General features: G+C 35.3%; 1 long non-coding RNA gene across 1 annotated transcript; it reads right to left on the reverse strand.

The window, feature by feature from the left end:
• Nucleotides 1-1,741: 1,741 nt before the first annotated feature.
• LOC127722077 (uncharacterized) lies at nt 1,742-4,943 on the reverse strand. Its single transcript, XR_007991633.1, has 3 exons — nt 4,581-4,943; nt 3,774-4,050; nt 1,742-2,695 (listed from the first exon to the last, which is right to left on the reverse strand). It is a non-coding gene; the product is annotated as an uncharacterized LOC127722077 (long non-coding RNA).
• Nucleotides 4,944-20,665: the final 15,722 nt, after the last annotated feature.

Consider the following 20,665-nt stretch of genomic DNA (forward strand, 5'->3'; position numbering starts at 1 on the left):
TGAGCTCTAGTTTCAGATTGTTGAACATAGCGCCCTTCGTTACCTTGCGCAAAAGATGCGCCTGTTTCTCTTCTACAAGACCTATATAGTCATACCCCGTGACACCCCTCATTATTTTTCTCTAGAAGCCATGGAATAGGCCATTCCCCCTGTTTTTAACAAATTTTTCTCAAATTTAGAGCTCTAGTTTCAGATTTTTGAACATAGCGCCCTTCGAAACCTTGCGCAAGAGATGCGCCTGTTTCTCTTCTACAAGACCTATATTGTCATACCCCGTGACACCCCTCATTATTTTTCTGTAGAAGCCATGGAGTAGGCCAACATCCCTGTTTTTAACATTTTTTTTCAAATTTTGAGCTCTAGTTTCAGATTTTTTAACATAGCGCCCTTCGATACCTTGCGCAAAAGATGCGCCTGTTTCTCTTCTACAAGACCTATATAGTCATACCCCGTGACACCCCTCATTATTTTTCTCTAGAAGCCATGGTATAGGCCAACCCCCCTGTTTTTAACATTTTTTTTCAAATTTTGATCTCTAGTTTCAGATTTTTGAACATAGCGCCCTTCGATACCTTGCGCACAAGATGCGCCTGTTTCTCCTCTACAAGACCTATATAGTTATACCCCGTGACACCCCTCATTATTTTTCTCTAGAAACCATGGAATAGGCCATTCCCCCTGTTTTTAACAATTTTTTTTCAAATTTTAAGCTCTAGTTTCAGATTTTTGAACATAGCGCCCTTCGATACTTTGCGCAAGAGATGCGCCTGTTTCTCCTCTACAAGACCTATATAGTCATACCCCGTGACACCCCTCATTATGTTTCTCTAGAAGCCATGGAGCAGGCCAACCCCCCTGTTTTTAATATTTTTTTTCAAATTTTGAGCTCTAGTTTCAGATTTTTGAACATAGCGCCCTTCGATACCTTGCGCAAAAGATGCGCCTGTTTCTCCTCTAGAAGACCTATATAGTCATACCCCGTGACACTCCTCATTATTTTTCTCAAGAAGCCATGGAATAGGCCAACCCCCTGTTTTTTATAATTTTTTTTTCAAATTTTGAGCTCTAGTTTCAGATTTTTGAACATAGCGCCCTTCGTTACCTTGCGCAAAAGATGCGCTTGTTTCTCTTCTACAAGACCTATATAGTCATACCCCGTGACACCCCTCATTATTTTTCTCTAGAAGCCATGGAATAGGCAATTCCCCCTGTTTTTAACAATTTTTTTTCAAACTTTGAGCTCTAGTTTCAGATTTTTGAACATAGCGCCCTTCGATACCTTGCGCAAAAGATGCGCCTGTTTCTCCTCTACAAGACCTATATAGTCATACCCCGTGACACTCCTCATTATTTTTCTCTAGAAGCCATGGAATAGGCCAACCCCCCTGTTTTTAACACTTTTTTTTCAAATTTTGATCTCTAATTTCAGATTTTTGAACATAGCGCCCTTCGATACCTTGCGCAAAAGATGCGCCTGTTTCTCCTCTACAAGACCTATATAGTCATACCCCGTGACACCCCTCATTATTTTTCTCTAGAAACCATGGAATAGGCCAACCCGCTTGTTTTTAACAATTTTTTTTCAAATTTTGAGCTCTAGTTTCAGATTTTTGAACATAGCGCCCTTCGATACTTTGCGCAAGAGATGCGCCTGTTTCTCCTCTACAAGACCTATATAGTCATACCCCGTGACACCCTTCATTATTTTTCTCTAGAAGCCATGGAGCAGTCCAACCCCCCCTGTTTTTAACATTTTTTTTCAAATTTTGAGCTCTAGTTTCAGATTTTTGAACATAGCGCCCTTCGATACCTTGCGCAAAAGATGCGCCTGTTTCTCCTCTAGAAGACCTATATAGTCATACCCCGTGACACTCCTCATTATTTTTCTCAAGAAGCCATGGAATAGGCCAACCCCCTGTTTTTTATAATTTTTTTTTCAAATTTTGAGCTCTAGTTTCAGATTTTTGAACATAGCGCCCTTCGTTACCTTGCGCAAAAGATGCGCTTGTTTCTCTTCTACAAGACCTATATAGTCATACCCCGTGACACCCCTCATTATTTTTCTCTAGAAGCCATGGAATAGGCAATTCCCCCTGTTTTTAACAATTTTTTTTCAAACTTTGAGCTCTAGTTTCAGATTTTTGAACATAGCGCCCTTCGATACCTTGCGCAAAAGATGCGCCTGTTTCTCCTCTACAAGACCTATATAGTCATACCCCGTGACACTCCTCATTATTTTTCTCTAGAAGCCATGGAATAGGCCAACCCCCCTGTTTTTAACACTTTTTTTTCAAATTTTGATCTCTAATTTCAGATTTTTGAACATAGCGCCCTTCGATACCTTGCGCAAAAGATGCGCCTGTTTCTCCTCTACAAGACCTATATAGTCATACCCCGTGACACCCCTCATTATTTTTCTCTAGAAACCATGGAATAGGCCAACCCCCCTGTTTTTAACAATTTTTTTTAAAATTTTGAGCTCTAGTTTCAGATTTTTGAACATAGCGCCCTTCGATACCTTGCGCAAGAGATGCGCCTGTTTCTTCTCTACAAGACCTATATAGTCATAACCCGTGACACCCCTCATTATTTTTCTCTAGAAGCCATGGAATAGGCCAACCCCCCTGTTTTTAACAATTTTTTTTCAAATTTTGAGCTCTAGTTTCAGATTTTTGAACATAGCGCCCTTCGTTACCTTAAGCAAAAGATGCGCTTGTTTCTCTTCTACAAGACCTATATAGTCATACCCCGTGACACCCCTCATTATTTTTCTCTAGAAGCCATGGAATAGGCCAACCCCCCTGTTTTTAACAATTTTTTTTCAAATTTTGAGCTCTAGTTTCAGATTTTTGAACATTGCGCCCTTCGATACCTTGCGCAAAAGATGCGCCTGTTTCTCTTCTACAAGACCTATATAGACATACCCCGTGACACCCCTCATTATTTTCCTCTAGAAACCATGGAATAGGCCAACTCCCATGTTTTTAACAATTTTTTTCAAATTTAGAGCTATAGTTTCAGATTTTTAAACATAGCGCCCTTCGATACCTTGCGCAAGAGATGCGCCTGTTTCTCCTCTACAAGACCTATATAGTCATACTCCGTGACACCCCTCATTAATTTCTCTAGAAGCCATGGTATAGGCCAACCCCCCTGTTTTTAACATTTTTTTTCAAATTTTGAGCTCTAGTTTCAGATTTTTGAACATAGCGCCCTTCGATACCTTGCGCAAAAGATGCGCCTGTTTCTCTTCTAGGAGACGTTTCTCCTCTAGAAGACCTATATAGACATACCCCGTGACACCCCTCATTATTTTTCTCTAGAAACCATGGAATAGGCCAACCCCCCTGTTTTTAACAATTTTTTTTCAAATTTTGAGCTCTACTTTCAGATTTTTGAACATAGCGCCCTTCGATACCTTGCGCAAAAGATGTGCCTGTTTCTCCTCTACAAGACCTATATAGTCATACTCCGTGACACTCCTCATTATTTTTTCTCTAGAAGCCATGGAATAGGCCAACCCCCCTGTTTTTAACACTTTTTTTTCAAATTTTGATCTCTAATTTCAGATTTTTGAACATAGCGCCCTTCGATACCTTGCGCAAAAGATGCGCCTGTTTCTCCTCTACAAGTCATATATAGTCATACCCCGTGACACCCCTCATTATTTTTCTCTAGAAACCATGGAATAGGCCAACCCCCCTGTTTTTAACAATTTTTTTTCAAATTTTGAGCTCTAGTTTCAGATTTTTGAGCATAGCGCCCTTCGTTACCTTGCGCAAAAGATGCGCTTGTTTCTCTTCTACAAGACCTATATAGTAATACCCCGTGACACCCCTCATTATTTTCTCCAGAAGCCATGGAATAGGCCAACCCCCCTGTTTTTAACAATTTTTTTTCAAATTTTGAGCTCTAGTTTCAGATTTTTGAACATTGCGCCCTTCGATACCTTGCGCAAAAGATGCGCCTGTTTCTCCTCTACAAGACCTATATAGACATACCCCGTGACACCCCTCATTATTTTTCTCTAGAAACCATGGAATAGGCCAACTCCCATGTTTTTAACAATTTTTTTCAAATTTAGAGCTATAGTTTCAGATTTTTAAACATAGCGCCCTTCGATACCTTGCGCAAGAGATGCGCCTGTTTCTCCTCTACAAGACCTATATAGTCATACACCGTGACACCCCTCATTAATTTCTCAAGAAGCCATGGTATAGGCCAACCCCCCTGTTTTTAACATTTTTTTTCAAATTTTGAGCTCTAGTTTCAGATTTTTGAACATAGCGCCCTTCGATACCTTGCGCAAAAGATGCGCCTGTTTCTCTTCTAGGAGACCTATATAGTCATACCCCGTGACACCCCTCACTATTTTTCCCTAAAAGCCATGGAATAGGCCAACCCCCTGTTTTTAACAAATTTTTTTTTCAAATTTTGAGCTCTAGTTTCAGATTTTTGAACATAGCGCCCTTCGATACCTTGCGCAAAAGATGCGCCTGTTTCTCCTCTACAAGACATATATAGTCATACCCCGTGACACCCCTCATTATTTTTCTCTAGAAACCATGGAATAGGCCAACCCCCCTGTTTTTAACAATTTTTTTTCAAATTTTGAGCTCTAGTTTCAGATTTTTGAACATAGCGCCCTTCGATACCTTGCGCAAAAGATGCGCCTGTTTCTCCTCTACAAGACCTATATAGTCATACCCCGTGACACCCCTCATTATTTTTCTCTAGAAACCATGGAATAGGCCAACCCTCCTGTTTTTAGCAATTTTTTTTCAAATTTTGAGTTCTAGTTTTAGATTTTTGAACATAGCGCCCTTCGATACCTTACGCAAAAGATGCACCTGTTTCTCCTCTACAAGTCCTATATAGTCATACCCCGTGGCACCCCTCATTATTTTTCTCTAGAAACCATGGAATAGGCCAACCCCCCTGTTTGTAACAAATTTTTTTCAAATTTTGAGCTCTAGTTTCAGATTCTTGAACATAGCGCCCTTCGATACCTTGCGAAAAATATGCGCCTGTTTCTCTTCTACAAGACCTATATAGTCATACCCCGTGACACCCCTCATTATTTTTCTCTAGAAACCATGGAATAGGCCAACCCCCCTGTTTTTAACAATTTTTTTTCAAATTTTGAGCTCTAGTTTCAGATTTTTGAACATAGCGCCCTTCGATACCTTGCGAAAAAGATGCGCCTGTTTCTCTTCTACAAGACCTATATAGTCATACCCCGTGACACCCCTCATTATTTTTCTCTAGAAGCCATGGAATAGGCCATTCCCCGTGTTTTTAACAATTTTTTTTCAAATTTTGAGCTCTAGTTTTAGATTTTTGAACATAGCGCCCTTCGATACCTTGCGCAAAAGATGCGCCTGTTTCTCCTCTACAAGACCTATATAGTCATACCCCGTGACACTCCTCATTATTTTTCTCAAGAAGCCATGGAATAAGCCAACCCCCATTTCTGCAAATGTGCATCTTAGTTCAATTAAACAATGACATCAAAGGTGCTGTATTTTACAGGGAAGGACTACTTTTACATACGTTCTAAATGGAAGTGGGTGCATTGGTGGTTTTACACCTACAAATAATCCGTTGACAGATGCAGATGTACTGTACGTGGTATTGAATATTAGCCTAAAAAGAGATGTGACTTGTTTTATCAATGGATGGGATAAATACCATTTCATGTTTGAGTTGAAATTGCAATATTTGGACGGAATTTCTGCCTGTTTAAATATTTTTCATTTAACGGCCGTTGATGTCTTATTCATTTTTTCGGTTTTTAGATATATCGCCTTATTGTTCGCTGGCTTATTGTTCGCTAGTTATTGTTCGCTAGCTTCAGCCTGGTTTTGATGTCCGTTGTATGTCCTCTGAAATAAAGACTCCTGGCAAATGTTAATCATACTACCGTTTGATGTCCGTTGTATTTTGTTCTCTGAAATCAAAACTCCTCGCAAATGTTTATCATACTACCGTTTGATGTCCGTTGTATTTTGTTCTCTGAAATCAAAACTCCTTGCAAATGTTTATCATACTACCGTTTGATGTCCGTTGTATTTTTTTCTCTGAAATCAAAACTCCTGGCAAATGTTAATCATACTACCGTTTGATGTCCGTTGTATTTTGTCCTCTGAAATCAAAACTCCTGGCAAATGTTAATCATACTACCGTTTGATGTCCGTTGTATTTTGTTCTCTGAAATCAAAACTCCTGGCAAATGTTAATCATACTACCGTTTGATGTCCGTTGTATTTTGTCCTCTGAAATCAAAACTCCTGGCAAATGTTAATCATACTACCGTTTGATGTCCGTTGTATTTTGTTCTCTGAAATCAAAACTCCTGGCAAATGTATCATACTACCGTTTGATGTCCGTTGTATTTTGTTCTCTGAAATCAAAACTCCTGGCAAATGTTTATCATACTACCGTTTGATGTCTGTTGTATTTTGTTCTCTGAAATCAAAACTCCTCGCAAATGTTTATCATACTACCATTAGATGTCCGTTGTAATTTTTTTTTCTCTGAAATCAAAACTCCTGGCAAATGTGTATCATACTACCGTTTGATGTCCGTTGTATTTTGTTCTCTGAAATCAAAACTCCTGGCAAAATGCAATCAACCTGGGTTACATTATAATGAAGGAAAACAGTTAAAGTAATTTCTGATGATAAGTAGAATTCTTGTGTCGGGACAATATGAATCCATCCACATGCTGCTAGAGATGAAAAGTGTCGTAATGTCTTAGTTTTAAAGTAGTTACTTGAAACAACGTATACGGGATCCGTAACTCTACAATGTTGTGTTTGTGTTACCTTATATTCGGTAAAAAGCTCTTAAGAGCTTATGTTTGTATTGTTATATGTGAACCGAATCAAAATAAAACTTTCGTATTCGTATTGGTATTATATTTACTAGCCGTTACTTGAAACAACGTATACGGAATCCGTAACTCTACATTATATATTTACTAGCCAAACATTATCTCAGTAACTACAGACATAACAAGTCCCGTGTAATTTTTCGATAACCATGCAGAGGAGGAATTACAGCCAGTTGAGTGGCCATGCACAATCTTTAAATCAATAGTATTTCATTTAGCTTATTCACAAATGAACGGAGGTGTATATGATGCTTGAAGAATTAGCTCGTTCACAAGAGGAAGGAAACTATTCTTGGAACCAGTTACAAAATGTATACCGAATATAAATATTCTTCGTAGTCTTGTCAGAAGATTTTTTTTCAGAAGTCACTGTACAAAACCCACTTATCAAAGATACCAGGCTTATACTATTGTACGTCAGACGCGCGTTTCGTCTACACAAGACTCATCGGTGACGCTCGATTCAAAAAAGTTAAAAGGCCAAATCACGAACAAACATGTACAAACACAGCATTAAAATTACTGTCAAAGCTACCAAAACAACCAACAACAAAATACAAATCATTTTTGTCGATGAATAATGTATCGGGGCCTTTTATAGACGGCTATATGGTATGTTTTTTCTCATTGTTGAAGGCCGTACAGTTGCCTATAATTGCTTACATCCAATTTATTTGAACTTTGGTGGATAGTTGTCTCGTTGGCAATTATACCACATCTCCTTATTTTTCTATTAGCATGTAGTGTAAAGCGGAATGATACACAGATAAAATGTACAGCATTGTGACATGTGTAGAAAATGAAATGAATTTACTTGATTATGTTTACATTAATCTAATTTCCTTAGATTTAATCAAGATAAGGTCTATTTAGGGAAAACATTCAACATAAATGTTAAACTGTGTCAATACTCATGGAGATTGTTCGAGATATACTAATAACAATACATGTTTGTTCACTTATAACAAATCAACAATATTTAAATAGTGTATCAAAATTGTCAATGACATATCAATCTGAGGATGACCAAAACACCAAATTGTTTTTCTAAGTCTCCTTTGTTCGTATTTTACAGGATTCATACGGATTTTTTTATGATAAATAAAGTAAGTATAGGCGGTTGATTGAATTTTTGTATTATTTCTGTACATTACAATTCTTATATATTTTTTTTATTAATCCGGATCGAGCACTTACCCATGTTACCATTGACATTCTGTTATCTAGACGAACAAGCACCCAATACCCTATGGAGGTGATTACTTCCAACAACAGTTATAACAAGAAATGAAGTTATAGAATTTTATGCGACTGTCATACAAGTGAGAGGTTTAGCTAGCTATAAAACCTGGTTTAATCCACCATTTTTTACATAAGGAAATGCCTGTACCAAGTCAGGAATATGACAAGTTGTTTTCCATTCGTTTGATTTGTTCAGCTTTTGATTTGGACTTTCCGTTTTGAATTTTCCTTGGAGTTCGGTATTTTTGATATTTAATTTTTTTTTTAATGTATTGCCATCATGAAAGCAACAACTAAATAAACAACAAATATTTAGACCATAGCTAATAATAAACAAACACTTTTTAATAAGTTGGTGCAATTTTGTGTGTGTGTCTTGTTACATTGAAAAAGCAGAGGTAAAATTAACAATAAACATATGTAAAATAATTAAGGGAGCTATCATTTGATTTTTATGATTTTTTAGTTGTAATCTCGGTACTGCCTTTTTATTTTTCACTTTATTCGGTCCTGTCTTTTTCTTTTATTAGTTTATCCTACCTTTTTATACATAATTTGTCATCCTGCCTTTTTTTTTTTTTGCCTAGTTGTTCATCCTGCCTTTTTTTACTCAAAACTTCTGTCCTGCCTTTTTTCAAATTTCATCCTAGCCCCCCATAAAAATCAAATGGTAGCTCCCTAAGTTATACACGATTGTAACATTATGTTAATTAATTCAAGCTTTCAGCATGAAATCCTATATCTATCCTGAAGATAAAATACATTGCAATCAATAATGTTTGTTAAATATACTATTTGTAGTTATTTAGTGATGTTCAAATCTCATAAATCTATTGATGATACAAATCAAGGTAACACACAAATACTGAGGAAATCCCATGAACTCCAAAAGGAGCGAGACGGGCTGTGTTAACAGTGTTAGCGTCTTCTAGTATGCATACATCACCCGCCATGGGAATCAACACTCAAATTGTCACGTGTCGATAAAATTAGAGATTAGACGATTTTTTAGGTATCTAAAGATTTAATACTGCGAAAACACGTCGTTAGTGAGTTGAGACACAGACATATCATATCGGGCAACTAAATCGTATGTAGTGTTGACCTTATTTCTTCCCCAATCGTTAAAAGAACTTCGGGAATGTCCAGATAGCCGATAATCTTCCATCGAAGTTTAATTTTCTTCTACATAGTCCTCACGTCTAATGTTAGATCATTAATTCCAGACCCTGTAATATGCCAAGCACTCAGCGTTTTGACACAATTCTCGATTTATTTTGTATATTTTGAAAGAAATTAGATATGCCCAAAAACGCCATACACTTCAAGTGAAAGTTGATTTATTTTAGGTTCTTCTGCATACGATGATTCTCATGTAAATATGTTTTATTTTGTAGTTTTGACCCAGTAACAAACCCGGAAACATACTTCGTGCTGATCTGAGGATTCAAGCCCTTTATAACTAATTTTCAGTTTTGTTTTATGTAGTAAGGTTATCAATCAGTTCTGCTAACTATTTTGGTTGTCTTAACGACCTTGACTGGCCATTAAGCCCCAGCACGGTCGGGAAGGCGTTTGGTGAGCATTTAGATATTTTGTTGTCGTCAAGCTGGAAAAAGGCGGTCATTTTGGTTTAGCTGGATCGATTTGGTTTGTTGACATTTTAGTTTGGTTTGTAGTTTACTGTCTTCACAACGGCTGTTTCCAGGGCCAGGTTGATCAGCTGGGCAGCCCGCTAACTATGTCGTTGTTTTACTGGTCGAAGCAGAAGGTTGTTCAGGATCGGTGTAGTAGCTCGATATCACGCAATATATCTAGGCTTAGGTTGGGTTCTACCACGGTGGAAAACTGGTCCATTACCCAACACCACGGATACAGGACTCTCGGACGTCAGCGCGGACGGACAAACGGACGACATAACACTTCCCCATCCACAATGGGTTTTGGAGTGTAACGCGGACCATTTATTTGCTGTAAACATGGATTTGTGTGTCGTTGAACCATACGGCCGGCATAACATCTTGTAGTTGGCAGATAATAAGGAACTGATCCAGCACGTCCGTTCAGCTGTAAGGACTGATACGTGACTGATGTGATGATTGGGTGATGAATAACAAGCCAATGTAATTTCTGCTTTCCAAATTTTTGAAGGGGTGTATCATTACAACACAACTCCAATGTAAATTCAAAAAGGAGATCGAAGTCCATAAAAACTGACAAAATCAAACGTTATCAATTGAAAGAACGAGTGAAAAACAACTGTCATATTCCTGACTTGGTTCAGGCATTTTCAAAAGAAAATGGTGGGTTAAACCTGGTTTTATAGCTAGCTAAACCTCCAACTTGTATGACAGTTGTTTATAGTTCCGTTATATTGACAACATTTGGTGAGCAACCCAAACAGACAAGATATGTTAATGTGACACTAATTGGGATCCAGCAGCCAAAACTGTGCAAACATACATCACAACTGACAAAAATTCAAACAAACATACAAATAAATCTAACAAAGAAGTCAACAAAAAAAGGTGTTTAGTTCTTAATAAATTTGACAAAAACGCAAAAAAAAAACAACGTTTTGGTAGTTGATAGAAAATTGACAAGGACGCCTATAAAAAAAGTTTTTGTAGTTGAAAGTACATACCGTATATAGAATATACTTTCACGATACAATACAAATTAAGGAAAATATAAATACAAGGATAAACGAAACCTGGATATAGAATACGCGATCTGTATTTCAACCAGATTGTGCTGTGCTACACCACTATCCTAGATCAGGGGAGGACTGAGAGCTCGTAAACATGTTGAACCTATCTACAGTACTGTTACACCACTATCCTAGATCAAGGGAGGACTGAGAGCTCATCTACATTCTGTATATCATGCCGGTCCAAGTCAGAAGCCTGTGGTTCAGTGGTTGTCGTTGGTTGCTTTCTGTCATATTTGTTTTTCATTTATAGTTTTATTTTAAATTTGGATTTCCCGTTTGAATAGCTTCACATTTTATCATGTCATGGTATTTTATAGCTGACTATATGGTATGGATTTTGCTCATTGCTGATAGACCGTACTGTGGTCTATATAGTTGCTTATATCCACGTCATTTGTTCTCTGTTGGATAGTTGTCTCATTGGCAATCATACCACATCTCCTTGTATTAGATACACATTGAGGGCGTTAGCCCGAATGGGTGTATCTTATTTACATCAAGATATTATTGAAGAATAATAGTTTTCAATAATTTAAGAAGGGGTCTTTCAGCTATTTGATCATATGTTATCGAAAAGCATAACAAATGCAGGGTATCCATTTTCATTTAACGACATCTTGGTATAAATATAGATTCTACAACTGCATCGAGTGCGATACATTATTTATCTACCCGAGACAGTTAAATTTTCAAATTTAAAACGCGAGGCTCGCCGAGCGTTTTAAATATTTGAAATTTAACTGTCGAGAGTGGATAAATATCGTATTGCACGAGATTTGGTGATGGAATCTGTTTCTCTAATGATGTTTAGACGATATGCAGACAATCTTAATCCTTCTTTTCGAACGACTTGGAAAAAGATGTGTTTTTTCTACGTGACATCATAAGAGGCATGGTCGCCTTTTTTCATGACGTCACAATAGGAATTTCAGCGGAAAGCAAGAAAATTTGACGAATTTAATCGAATTTTGACCAATGAAGAACTGAGATGAAACGAACCACACGTTGATTAAATAAAAACAATCAACAGGTTAGGAAAGGGATAAATCGAGTAAGAATTAGAGAAATTCTGATATCAATACACCATGATATAACCTTTACTTGCTGATTCATACCGATTTCCACAATCTGTATTTATATCTCCCATGTGGGAAGATTGATAACAATTAACAATTTTTATTACGTACATTTTATAACATTATTATCAACTAAATGCTGAAGATGGTAAATAATTGATAATATTTATAGCAGTTATGTATAATATAATCATATAAATATTCATACACATGTATGATCTAAGGATCTGTGTTTAGAATTAGGGTAATTTTACTGATCTTTTTGTTTGATCAATATACATATTTAAAGCAAAAATGAATACATTGAATGTTGACTGACACATGAATTACTTCTTGCGGCTAAATCAACATATCATATTGTGTTATAATCGTAGTATGACATAAGAAAAACTGTTTATTTTATACATTCGATAAAATGGAAAACAGGAATTCTTTATTTTTCGTGGGTACTCATGGCATAATCATGGATTCTGTAGGCATTAAATAATTAAGCAACCTATAGCAAACGGACGTCCAGATAACGAGCCTTCGCGTAAACATGCTTATATATCCATATTAAACCTCTCTTCTGAGCTTTTTTGAAAATGATTGAAATTATTCGTTTCATCTAGACGATTATTTACAAATAACAAAGCGTTTAAAAATACAACTAAAAATCATTCTTATTACAGATCTACAGATGAAGTTCTATTTACTAAGTAGTTGTATTTTTACCTGCGTTGACCTGACTTAACCTGCTAGAATGAGTTTCTACTTGTCACATTTGTTTAAGCATTATTTTATCGAGCCCGACTTCAATTGAAACACCTGGCAATCCTAGTCAATTAATATCGGATTCGTACGGACTTTGCCGAAGCGGGGTAAATTCGAACTCATAACCTCAGTGTTAATAGGCTGGTAGGAAACAAACTTCAAGCACTCGCAAAGCAGTTTGTATTTGTACCGGCCGACAAAGCAGCCAACAATATGGTGGTGGTATGACGTAAATACAATACGGAAATTCTTAAGAATGAAATTATAATTCCTTTTACATTCGGGTCAGTGCGCTCCACAGAAAGTCATATATAGTTTTTTCCTAAACAATTGTTATAAATTAAGCCGTAAGTTTTCTCGTTTTAATTGTTTCACATTTTTCATGTCGGGGCCTGTAATATTGTTTTTATATTAAGTAAATAAAATACCTGATTTGCAACTTTAGAATCACTTTTAGAAAATTACAAGTCGTGGTTGAAAATGCATGTAAGTTTGAGCTAGAGGGTTCAAGAAAATAGGTTTGAGTTAGAGGGGGCCAAAAAAATAATATTTTGTGTAGTAAACACATATGTATAGATTTCTTTTCCCAGGGTAATCAAAGCTAGGGAAACCCATTATGCATAATCTCTAGCTTAGTTTGACGTTTGAAAACAGTTTGAATAACTCATAAATAATCATAGTCACATGTTTTCTAAGTCTAGAGGTTAGCAATATATTTATAACTAAGTCAGAAGTCAGACATTTATTGATAGCATTTTATTGGACCATTAACGAGGGTGTAGATGGGGGTTGTAAACTGTAAGATTAGAGAATAATTGGCAAAAAACTTAAAGAATAGAGAAAAATGGACCAAAAAAATAAAGAGGAGAGAATAATGAGGTGCTAAAATATAAAGAACAGAGAATAATGGGCAACAAATATAAAGAATATAGGATAATGGGTCAAAAATATAAAGAATATAGGATAATGGGCTACAAATATAAAGAATATAGGATAATGGGCAACAAATATAAAGAATATAGGATAATGGGCAACAAATATAAAGAATATAGGATAATGGGTCAAAAATATAAAGAATATAGGATAATGGGCAACAAGTATAAAGAATATAGGATAATGGGTCAAAAATATAAAGAATATAGGAAAATGGGCAACAAATATAAAGAATATAGGATAATGGGCAACAAATGTAAAGAATATAGGATAATGGGCAACAAATATAAAGAATATAGGATAATGGGCAACAAATATAAAGAATAGAGAAAAATGGGCAACAAATATAAAGAATATAGGATAATTGGCAACAAATATAAAGAATATAGGATAATGGGCAACAAATATAAAGAATATAGGATAATGGGCAACAAATATAAAGAATATAGTATAAAGGGTCAAAAATAAAAAGAATATAGGATAATGGGCAACAAATATAAAGAATATAGGATAATGGGTCAAAAAGATAAAGAATATAGGAAAATGGGCAACAAATATAAAGAATATAGGATAATGGGCAACAAATATAAAGAATATAGGATAATGGGCAACAAATATAAAGAATATAGGATAATGGGCAACAAATATAAAGAATAGAGAAAATGGGCTACAAATATAAAGAATATAGGATAATGGGCAACAAATATAAAGAATATAGGATAATGGGCAACAAATATAAAGAATATAGGATAATGGGCAACAAATATAAAGACTATAGTATAATGGGTCAAAAATAAAAAGAATATAGGATAATGGGCAACAAATATAAAGAATATAGGATAATGGGTCAAAAATATAAAGAATATAGGAAAATGGGCAACAAATATAAAGAATACAGGAAAATGGGCAACAAATATAAAGAATATAGAATCATGGGCAACAAATATAAAGAATATAGGATAATGGGCAACAAATATAAAGAATATAGGATAATGGGCAACAAATATAAAGAATATAGGATAATGGGTCAAAAATATAAAGAATATAGGAAAATGGGTCAAAAATATAAAGAATATAGGATAATGGGCAACAAATATAAAGAATATAGGATAATGGGCAACAAATATAAAGAATATAGGATAATGGGCAACAAATATAAAGACTATAGTATAATGGGTCAAAAATAAAAAGAATATAGGATAATGGGCAACAAATATAAAGAATATAGGATAATGGGTCAAAAATATAAAGAATATAGGAAAATGGGCAACAAATATAAAGAATACAGGAAAATGGGCAACAAATATAAAGAATATAGAATCATGGGCAACAAATATAAAGAATATAGGATAATGGGCAACAAATATAAAGAATATAGGATAATGGGCAACAAATATAAAGAATATAGGATAATGGGTCAAAAATATAAAGAATATAGGAAAATGGGTCAAAAATATAAAGAATATAGGATAATGGGCAACAAATATAAAGAATATAGGATAATGGGCAACAAATATAAAGAATATAGGATAATGGGCAACAAATATAAAGAATATAGAAAAATGGCCTAACAATTAAAGAATAAAGAAATGAAGGACCCCCCCCCCCCCATCCAGACCCTCATTAACGTGTGTTAAAATTACAGAACGAGACACTTACTTTCCCTTTACTGGTTAAATGTTGATTAATGAAAAGACCTCATGATGCGAAAAACATCAAATTGTCTTGTACATCGATACACTAATTATATTTTCCATAAGGCTGACTACCTAACGAGCCACTTTGTAGTAAATGACAATTCCCGACATCAAAGTCGCGACTTCGGTAAATATTCATTTAGGTAATTGTTTTCTTTGACTTCTTACTAAGTATAACTCCAAACGAGAGAAGAGAGTTCTATCGATTTACTGATGAAAAGGTATGATATTTACAAGTTGAATGATTCTTCTTGTAATTTTATAGGGATGTAAACGCGTTGACCACCTCTTTTGATTTTATGACGAAACAAATCATTCATTTTGAAATGTATGGGTATAAAACATGTTTCCTTGCTGAACCCGCCTCCGGGTGCGGGATTTTCTCGCTGTGTTGATGACCCATTGGTGGCCTTGGACTGTTTTCTGCTCTTTGGTCAGGTTGTTGTCTCTTTGACGCATTCGGCTCGTTTGACTTTCCATTCTTAATTGTATTCCTTACTTGGTTTATGGAAACAAAATGGTGTGTTGAATCTAGTTTGCAAGGTACTCACTCTTAAAACATTTGTATCCCATCTAAAACAACATACCCACAATGCAACATTTTACGCGTACTTTTATTTTGTCATTCACGTCACCTGGAACGGGGACCCAGTTATTTCCTCCATTGAAACGCATTGAAAATCATAGTAAATAAATGGGGTGCTGTCTAATAAATAATTTTGATAGCCACCTTGGGACTTCTGTTTCATGTTAGGCAATTGTTTTGAAGTTTCTAAGTACAATCTCAGTGCCTCACGACCGGCATTCCGTTGCAAAATTTTGTTTTGATTGACAACAGGGTAGGTCCATCTACTTCCGGGGAAGAATAAAGGCTAGAATTTAGGCAATTGACTCTATGTACCGACGCCTGATTACATTTAAATCAATCAAAAATTTTACAGAAATTCAAGAAAAAAAGCCTACCCTTTCAAATAAATCTACATTCAGTTACAGAACTTGTGTAATAATAAAACTACACCATTTTAAATAAAAGTTATAAATTTTTTTTAAGAACTACATTCGTGGGTTGCCATAACTGGGATCCTATTCCACCTTATCATTTTCTTGGTGAATAATATGTCGGATTAATAACATAAATATTTAAGAGGTTGCCTTATCATGTAAAAAATGTATAAGGGTCTGAATGGGGGTTTCAGAATAGAGAATAATGGTCAAAATTACAGAATAAAGAGGAAAATTTTGAGAAAAGAAAAAATAGGCAGAGAAAATAAAATAGAGAAAAGTGTAGTACTAAAATACGAAGAATAAAATAAAAATGGTCTAAAAATGAAAGAATATAAAACAAACAAAAATACCCCCATACGGACCCTTATGTATGATTCAATATCGTAACTTGATATTTTATGAAGTAAAATGGAAAATATCAAATATAGACACCAATAATCTCTCGCTGTGAGACGCCATTTGAATATTATGTAACTCTACCATAAAGCAAATTGCATGATATTAATCAGAAGTTGCTGTAAAAACTTATGGCTTGACATTTTAATATTATGAAAAATCGATATAGTTACGAAAAGACAAATCTTGTAAGCTAATGTAACCAATGAAACATTTATGATAAGAGCGATTGACACGTGTCGATATTCTCCTTCTGACGTCTGTCAATGCTGTCTTTATTTTGTAGAGTTATGACACATGTCGATATTCTTCTTCTAACGTCTGTCATTGCAGCTTTGAATTGCTATTTTTTTTTGTAGAATAATGACACATGTCGATGTTACTCTTCTGACGTCTGTCAATGCTGTCTTTATTTTAAAGAGTAATGACACATGTCGATATTCTTCTGACGTCTGTCATTGCTATCTTTATTTTGTAGAATAATGAGGCATGTCGATATTCTTCTTCTGACGTCTGTCATTGCAGCTTTGAATTGCTATTTTTATTTTGTAGAATAATGACACGTGTCGATGTTACTCTTCTGACGTCTGTCAATGCTGTCTTTATTTTGTAGAGTTATGACACATGTCGATATTCTTCTTCTGACGTCTGTCATTGCAGCTTTGAATTGCTATTTTTATTTTGTAGAATAATGACACGTGTCGATGTTACTCTTCTGACGTCTGTCAATGCTATCTTTATTTTGTAGAATAATGAGGCATGTCGATATTCTTCTTCTGACGTCTGTCATTGCAGCTTTGCATTGCTATTTTTATTTTGTAGAATAATGACACGTGTCGATGTTACTCTTCTGACGTCTGTCAATGCTGTCTTTATTTTGTAGAGTAATGACACATGTCGATATTCTTCTTCTGACGTCTGTCAATGCTGTCTTTATTCTGTAGAGAAATGACACGTGTCGATATTATTCTTCGGACGTCTGTCAATGCTATCTTTATTCTGTGGAGAAATGACACGTGTCGATATTTTTCTTCTGACGTCTGTATTTGCTATCTTTATTTTGTAGAGTAATGACACCTGTCTATATTCTTCTTCTGACGTCTGTCTTTGCTATCTTTATTCTGTAGAGTAATGACACATGTAGATATACTTCTTCTGACGTCTGTATTTGCTGTCTTTATTCTATAGAGTAATGACACATGTAGATATACTTCTTCTGACGTCTGTCATTGCTGTCTTTATTCTGTAGAGAAATGACACATGTAAATATTCTACTTCTAACGTCTGTCATTGCAATTGCTATTTTTATTCTGTAGAGAAATGAAACGCATCGACGTTAATCTTCTGTCGTCTGTCATTGCTATCTTTATTTTGTAGAGTAATGACATACTTCTTCTGACGTCTGTCATTGCTATCTTTAATTTGTAGGGTAATGACACATGTAGATATTATTCTTATGACGTCTATCAATGCTGTCTTTATTCTGTAGAGAAATGACACATGTCGATATTATTCTTATGACGTCTATCAATGATGTCTTTATTCTGAAGAAAAATGACACATGTCGATATTATTCTTCTGACGTCTATCAATGCTGTCTTTATTCTGTAGAGAAATGACACGTGTCGATATTCTTCTTCTGACGTCTGTCATTGCCATCTTTATTCTGTAGAAATAATACATTAAAATGTTCTCTAGCAGATATTAAGTGCAGAATTTCGTGGAATCTTAAGTAATAAACATAAGCTTTGGCAATGGTTGAATCGACTAAGCATATCAGTAGTAAATTTCTTTTGAAATCAGGAAAGCACAAAAGTAACCATGTTTATGCTCAGTAATGCATTTGATTCTTAATCTGTTTTTTTTTCTCTTCAAAAATTTTCAACTAACTGTCCAAATATGTTTCATTATGTCTTTCTTATTTACAATATAGGTCAACTAGACGACTAGGGAAATAGAAAGGATGGCACTGTCATATAACATTTTACAATATAGGTCAACTAGACGACTAGGGAAATAGAAAGAATGACACTGTCATATGACAATTTACAATATAGGTCAACTAGACGTCTAGGAAAATTTGAAGGATGGCACTGTCATATGACAATTTACAATATAGGTCAACTAGACGACTAGGGAAATAGAAAGGATGACACTCTCATATGACAATTTACAATATAGGTCAACTAGACGTCTAAAGAAATAGAAAGGATGACACAGGCATGTGACAATTTACAATATAGGTCAACAAGACGTCTAGGGAAATAGAAAGGATGACACTGGCATGTGACAATTTACAATATAGGTCATCTAGACGTCTAGGGAAATAGAAAGGATAAAACTGGCATGTGACAATCTACAATATAGGTCAACTAGACGTCTGTGGAAATAGAAAGGATAAAACTGACATGTGACAATTTACAATATAGGTCAACTAGACGTCTAGGGAAATAGAAAGGATGACACTGTCATGTGACAATTTACAATATAGGTCAACTAGACGTCTAGGGAAATAGAAAGGATAAAACTGTCATGTGACAATTTACAATATAGGTCAACTATACGTCTAGGGAAATAAAAAGGATGACACTGTCATGTGACAATTTACAATATAGGTCAACTAGACGTCTAGGGAAATAGAAAGGATGACACTGTCATGTGACAATTTACAATATAGGTCAACTAGACGTCTAGGGAAATAGAAAGGATGACACTGTCATGTGACAATTTACAATATAGGTCAACTAGACGTCTAGGGAAATAGAAAGGATGACACTGTCATGTGACAATTTACAATATAGGTCAGCTAGACGACTAGGGAAATAGAAAGGATGACACTGTCATATGACAATTTACAATATACGTCAGCTAGACGTCTAGGGAAATAGAAAGGATAAAACTGTCATGTGACAATTTACAATATAGGTCAGCTAGACGTCTAAGGAAATAGAAAGGATGACACTGTCATGTGACAATTTACAATATAGGTCAACTAGACGACTAAGGAAATAGAAAGGATGAGACTGGCGTGTGAATTTTATATTCGCGATTTTTTTATAATTAAATTTACGCGAGAAGATTTTTGAAATTTTATCTAAATTTAATCTACACTCCCAGTTGATACGATATTCCAGAGCTTTTGTTTCCTATCATGATTTCCTTGATAGAGGGTTGATGCTCACAAGGAAGCTATTAAACCAAGAGTTCCAAGTGGTGAAGTTGAAATCACCCTTTCGTAAATTTTACGGACGCCATCACGAGTTGGTTGACCGTTATGGAATATCTGTTTCACAGATGACGACGGATATGTTCCAATTGTCTTAAATACAATCTCGTCCCCTTCCCCCGAATGCAAAATACCGAATTAGACATATCACCGGTTTTGTAATTACATGAGCAACACGATGGGTGCCAGATGTGGGGCAGGATCTGCTTACCCTTCCGGAGCACCTGAGATCATCCCCAGTTTTTGGTGGGGTTCGTGTTGCTCATTCTTTGGTTTTCTATGTTGTTTTGTGTACTGTTGTTTGTCTATTTTTCTTTTTCTTAGTGTTGTCAGTTTATTTTCGACTTATGAGTTTGAATATCCCTTTGGTATCCTTCGTCTCTCTTGATATCAATTTGTGCGACAAATGAAAATAAAAATACCGTTCTTTTATTATGGAGTTTAAGATCCAATATAGGAATGACATAAGACATAAAAATTAATTGTTCAATATAATCTATTATTGTTCGGCATTCTATACCCGTCTTTGTGAAAGTAGTAGCTTTATAACGAATCCAAACCTCATAAAATAAGAAGTTACGTTCATTTTATTAAACTTTGAAAATAGCGTCTACACTAAATCAAACATTATCTTACAGGAAAGATCGTTGGAATCGTCTGTCATCATTTTAGATTTCAATTTGCTTACTTATCAAAATGATAAATTCTATGTCTGATTTTGAAATGTTT

The sequence above is a fragment of the Mytilus californianus genome, unplaced genomic scaffold, assembly GCF_021869535.1.
Source record: "Mytilus californianus isolate M0D057914Y unplaced genomic scaffold, xbMytCali1.0.p SCAF_12, whole genome shotgun sequence".
In the NCBI taxonomy this organism is placed as follows: domain Eukaryota; kingdom Metazoa; phylum Mollusca; class Bivalvia; order Mytilida; family Mytilidae; genus Mytilus; species Mytilus californianus.